Below are 6,119 nucleotides of genomic sequence, written 5' to 3' on the forward strand. Positions count from 1 at the left end.
ATAAAACAAATTTTCATGGGCTGAATCAGGTAGAAATAGCTCTTTAAGGAAACAACTAGGGATCTACGATATACCGATCACCATATCAGTATCGGCCGATATTTGTTCATTTTCAATGTTATCGTTATCAGTCCGATAAGAAGATTCGGCCGATATATTAAAGCTGATAAATAATGTATTATTTCCTTCAGATGAGACTCTTCAGATGTGCACTGTTCAACATGATGGTTTTGAATCACTTGAAATATGATTAAAATCACTTTGAAAAGGAAAACACAGTAAAGTAGTGCAAGTCTGTCATATCGGCTACATAATATTATCATGAGAACACTATAATTGTGTGTTTGGGACGTGGATTTTAATGGTGAGAAATATTATTTAAAAATGTGGATATAGATTTATCGGCCAATATATTGGTAATCGTCTTTCAAATTCAACGAATTATCGGTTATCGGTATCTGCAAAAATTTTCATATCAGTGCATCACTACAAATTTTTTAACATTACTTAATGCATTAACTAACATGAACCAACAATGAGCAAAATATACATACAGCATTTATTAATCTGTGTTATGTTAGTTAATAAACATATCGACTATATAAAATTATATTGAGAACATTATAATTGTGTGTTTAGGACGAGGCTATTAATAATGATGAGACCTTTGTTTTTGTAATCAGGCTCTCAAAAATTATATAAAAATGTGGATTTAGATTTATCGGCCAATATATCGATTGGTATTGGACACAATGTTCATATCAGTGCGTCCCTAGAAACAACTGATTATCACTTTTTACTGTGTATAATACTTTTGCACATAAATACTGTAGTTTGTATTGTTATACTAAAGGTTTCAATAACTCTTGATCGTGCATTGATTATTTGACTGTATTTCACTTTCAAATTTTCCGTCCAGAACGCTTGAGATGAGATGTTTGCATGTTTGTTGTGTTTCAGCTCTGACGCCCGCGGCGTTCTCACAGCTTCATAACTTCGTCTTCGTTCCTCTGACAGTGAACTGGTCTGTGGCTCAGACCTACTGCAGACAGCATTACACTGATCTCGCCACCGTTAATGACAAGGAGGACTACGACAATCTGTTAAAAGTTCTGGCAAACGCTACAGCTTGGATCGGACTCTATCGGACTTCGAGTGAGACTCCTTTAATCTGGTCGGATCAGAGCGGATCCACGTTTTCAGACTGGGCTCTTAACCAACCCAACGATTACGGTGGTGCACAGTGGTGTGTTCATGTTTTATATAACCAGTGGAATGACGTGGAATGTTCGTCAACATTTCCTTTTGTGTGTTATCGTGGTGAGTTGATCATCTTAACATACACATTTTTTCCTCAAGAAGAAATTAAGAATTACATCTTTGAATGTTTTTGGCCTCACACATGCAGAAATCTAATGCAGATGCCTCTCAAATTAGGCTGTGCCGTATATTTTGATTTTATTAGTGTTTTAAAAGTCAAATTTTTTCTGAAATGAAATGCATTATGCATTAAGAATTTTCTTTTTCCGCTGTGACTTTTCTTCTCCTTTAAAGGTAATGAGCTGATCAACATCATATTGATGAAAGTGGCAATTAATGAACATCAATAAGGGTGACATCTAACTTGAATGGAAAAATATACACTTAAAATATACAAGTCTCCCAGTAGTCAATAATTGTATCCCTTAATCTCATATTTTATCCCCAAAATGACATATTTAAAAGTTTTTTCCTTTAAAAAAAAGTGTCTTCATGCCTTAAAATATCTTGAATGTAACTCGACACCCTTGCCTCATTTAGTATTCACGGTTCTATGAATATGCAAATGAGCCCCGCCTCCACTCACTCACTCAGCTCAGAGATCCACTGGTTGAAGATCACACGTTGATCTGATTGGTTACAAGGTAGTTTGTGACGTCAGAAACACCAGCGATTTCAAAGCGTGTTTTAGTAATTTCTTTTCCTGAATTAGCTGAAGATGTGTACAGCAGCAGATTAATATTGAGCATCAAACACGATTGTAGATGTTTAGAATCGGATGTAATGACAAATTCCATAACATCTTAAAACGTGTTCATCATCGTTCTCAGATTATGCTTGATCGTAGAGCGTTCTTTATGACTTCATCAGTGTGTTTGTCCCACAGAGAAGAAGAGACAGATCGTGAGACTGGAGGTGAAATCAGGTCAAGATCTGAACGATCCGGAAGTGAAGAAAGAGATTTTAGCGAAGGTGAGTCCTCTTGTAATTCCACTGGGGGAAAAAGACAGCAGAAATATCATTGAAAAGTCTGGTTGTGTTCTTCAGATGGAGCAGATCCTGAAGGAGAAGGGACTGGCAGGAGAAGCTAAACTTTCATGGAGAACCCAATCCGATGGGAATGTCTTCCAAACGAAGGACCGGAAGAGTTGCCAGACTTGCCTTTAAAGAAACCGTGAACATGCTGTTCAAGCTTTTATTCAATCATGTTAGTTATTTACTGGGCAAATGCTAAACAACAGAGGACGTCTATCACTATTTATCTTCTTTCTAAGTGTGTCTTGTTTAATTATGAACTCTTGTGTAGTTATACTTCTTTTGTTCAGGGTTGTTTTATGAGTAATCAAGTAGAAAAGCTAGAATGCTTAATTACACATTGTTTTCAGAAGTGTGTCTGTAATTTGATCTGGGCTAATAAATACTGCTAAAAAAAACAAAAATCATTGTTGTCGAACTTCATATCTATATTCCATAATTATGTACACACTAATCCGTCAGTCTTCTTCAACTAGATGAGCTTCTGTCATACCCAAGAGTCAACATTTCCAAAAATTCAATTTTGAGATCATGTTAAAATCAGGACGTAGGCCTATCTGCTTATTTCTCTGTCTGTCTGTCTGTCTGTCTGTATCTAACCTATATTGCAAAAAGTATTGGGAGACCCCTCCAAACCATTGAATTCAGGAGTTCCAATCACTACCATGGCCACAGTTGTATAAATCAAGCACTCGGCATGCAGACGCTTCTACACACATCTGTGAAAGATTGTGTCGCTCTCAGGAGCTCAGTGAATTCAAGCGTGGGACCTTGATAGGTTGCCATCTGTGCAATAAGTCCATTCATGAAATTGCCTCACTACTAAATATTCCATGGTCAACTGTTAGTGATATTATAACAAAGTGGAAGCAATTGGGAACAACAGCAACTCAGTCAGGAAATGGTAGGCCACGCAAAATCACAGCGAGGAGTCAGCGCATGCTGAGGCTCACAGTGTGCAAAAGAACTTTCTGCAGTCAATAGCTGTGTGTGGACTTCAGATTAGCTCAAGAACAGTGTGTAGAGCTTCATGGAATGGGTTTCCATGGCCAAGCGGCAGCATCCAAGCCTTACATCACCAAGTTGCAGTAGTCTAAACGAACGAAGTAATAAAAGCATTAACAGCCATCTCTGTTTTGTCAGTTAGGAAGTGTTTAATTTTAGACATTAGAAACTAGAAACTAGATCCAATTACCGAAGATATTTGTCAAGTTTTAAAGGCCCATCTAAAAGCTCACCCAAATTCCACACATGCGTAGATCTGAATGCAGATAAGCTCCTCAAATCGATGCTGGTGGTCTTAAAATTATCAGTGGGGCCGAAAACTATCACCTCAGTTTTGTCTTCATTTAAAGACAAAAAGTTTTGAGCAAGCCAAGATTTAACCCCATCTACGCATAATAAAAGAGAAATTAATGCAGACGGATCATTTCTCTTTAAAGGTATATATATGTGGGTGTCGTCAGCATTAAAATGGAAGGAAACACCATGTCTTCTTGAAATAGAACCCAATGGTAGCATGTACAGCGAGAAAAGGGAGGGTGCCAGGATCGAGCCTTGTGGGACCTCACAGGAGAGGAGAGCGACAGAAGAGGAGAAATTACCTATCTTGACCAAAAACTTTCTGTTTGATAAATAAGTCTGAAACTACTTGAGGACAGTACCTTTTATCCCCACACATGACTCTAACCTAGAAATTAGTATGGAGTGGTCAACAGTTTCAAATTCTGCAGTTAAATCTAAGAGAACAAGGACCACAGAGTCAGTAGTTAAAAAAAAAAAGTCATTTAGCATTTAAAACCAGACTGGAAAATCGCAGAGATACAATTACAATTTAGAAAGGACTAAAGTTGCTCAAACACAATTTTTTTTCCAAAACCTTGGAGATAAATGATAAAACCGAGATTGGATGAAAAGTGTTCAACACAGAAGGATCCAGTGAGGGCTATTTGAGCAAGGGAGTAACAGTAGCCACTTTGAGATTATCAGGAACAGAGCCGGTAGAAAGACACTTGTTAAGAAAAGACACCAAACCAGGCCCAATAGAATCAACAATTAGTTTTAAAAATCTAGGGTGTATGATATCATAAGAGCAAAAGGTGTGTTTAAGAATAGTGATGGTGTCTTTAAGTACCAGTAGCAAGGTAGTATCAAAAAGATTCCAAGAGGCAGGATGCAGTCAAGAGATGGGAGGTTCAATATGAGAAGAACTTACATTGGGTCTTAAAGGGATGGTTTGGAGTAAAATTAACCTAGGGTTTTTTGCACCATGACCTCAATCCAAACGCTTTTTAACCATTATTAAAGTAAGGGGAACAAGGTTGTTCATGGGAATTTTCCCATTCATTTAAGTTGCCATCGTCAGCCTAGGTAATCCGAAGTCCGCATGCTCGATATGGACGACACGAGCTGCTTATTCCAATGGTGGCGTGGACGTTTTCCAAAATCGCATATTAAGTAGCCAAATTGGCCATAGGCCCTGTATGGACACCTCTGGGGGTGCCAATGCACTGCGGGACGGTCCACCAAGTGCTTTTGGGGTCAGCTAACTACTTAAACTTCACTATAGTCCTCCTCAGTACCACGAAGTGCCTATTATGACCCCTAACCACCTATCCTCTTCTTCACTGTCATGAAGTGCCTATGGTGCCCCCTAACCACCTAAACTTCACCCTAGTCTTCCTCATTGTCCACGAAGTGCCTATTTTGACCCCTAACCACCTATCCTCTTCTTCATTGTCACGAAGTGCCTATGGTGCCCCCTAACCACCTAAACTTCACCATAGTCTTCCTCATTGTCCACAAAGTGCCTATTTTGACCCCTAAACACCTATCCTCTTCTTCATTGCCACAAAGTGCCTATGGTGCCCCCTAACCACCTAAACTTCACCATAGTCTTCCTTAGTACCACGAAGTGCCTATTTTGACCCCTAACCACCTATCCTCTTCTTCATTGCCACAAAGTGCCTATTGTGCCCCATAACCACCTAAACTTCACCATAGTCTTCCTCATTGTCCACGAAGTGCCTATTTTTAAGTACCCAGAAACACCAGGGGAGACTAATAAACAAGAAAAACTACAAAGGACTACAAAACATGGCACAGAACAGGAAATAACAAAAGTCCACACAAGATAAGGAGATCACAAGACAGGAATCATGACATAGCCCCCCACTTAAGGAGCGGATTCCAGACATTCCTCAGGAAAACAGTCCAGGAGGCTGGTGGAGTGGAGGCGGACCCGGGGGGCGGGATGGAGGCCCAGGCCCGTGGAGCGGAAGAGGGCCTGGAAACTGCGGTAGGACGGGAGGCCAGGGCGGAGCAGGCTGTGCAGGCGGCCAGGGCAGAGCAGGCAGTTCGGGTGGCCAGGGCGGCTCAGCCTCCATGGTCCTGTCAAGGGACACACTTTCTTGAGGGCAGCTATGGGATTCTGCTCAGGAACAGGCACCGGCTCGGGAACAGAGACAGACACCGTGGCGGCGGCCAACTTGTCCGGAGACTCTGGCTCGGCAGACGTGACGTGAACAGTCTCTGTACTGTCAGTTTGCAGGACTCTTCTGCAAAACCCACAGTAAGAGTTGATCCGGCCAGCAAAAGAGCATGGACAATATAATGTTGAAGATCCCAGCTAGGGGGATGAAGTGGCATAAGGGAGCTGAACGGCTCGGATAGTCCTCCACGGAAAAATATCATAAGACATAACTCGTCCATACAGGTCAAGTGAGCCAGCTCCAAAAAGTCCATGACGTATTCCTCTATGGGCCGGTCTCCCTGACATGCAAGCACTACTTTAATGAAACAAACAGGTAATCCAGGGCAAGCAA

General features: G+C 40.7%; 1 long non-coding RNA gene across 1 annotated transcript; it reads left to right on the forward strand.

Moving 5' to 3' along the window:
• The first annotated feature begins 2,152 nt into the window (after positions 1–2,152).
• Positions 2,153–2,428, forward strand: LOC307156516. The gene is made up of 2 exons (XR_013820727.1): positions 2,153–2,232; positions 2,308–2,428. It is a non-coding gene; the product is annotated as an uncharacterized lncRNA (long non-coding RNA).
• Positions 2,429–6,119: the final 3,691 nt, after the last annotated feature.

The sequence above is a fragment of the Squalius cephalus genome, assembly GCF_949319135.1.
Source record: "Squalius cephalus genome assembly, chromosome: 3".
Lineage (NCBI taxonomy): Eukaryota > Metazoa > Chordata > Actinopteri > Cypriniformes > Leuciscidae > Squalius > Squalius cephalus.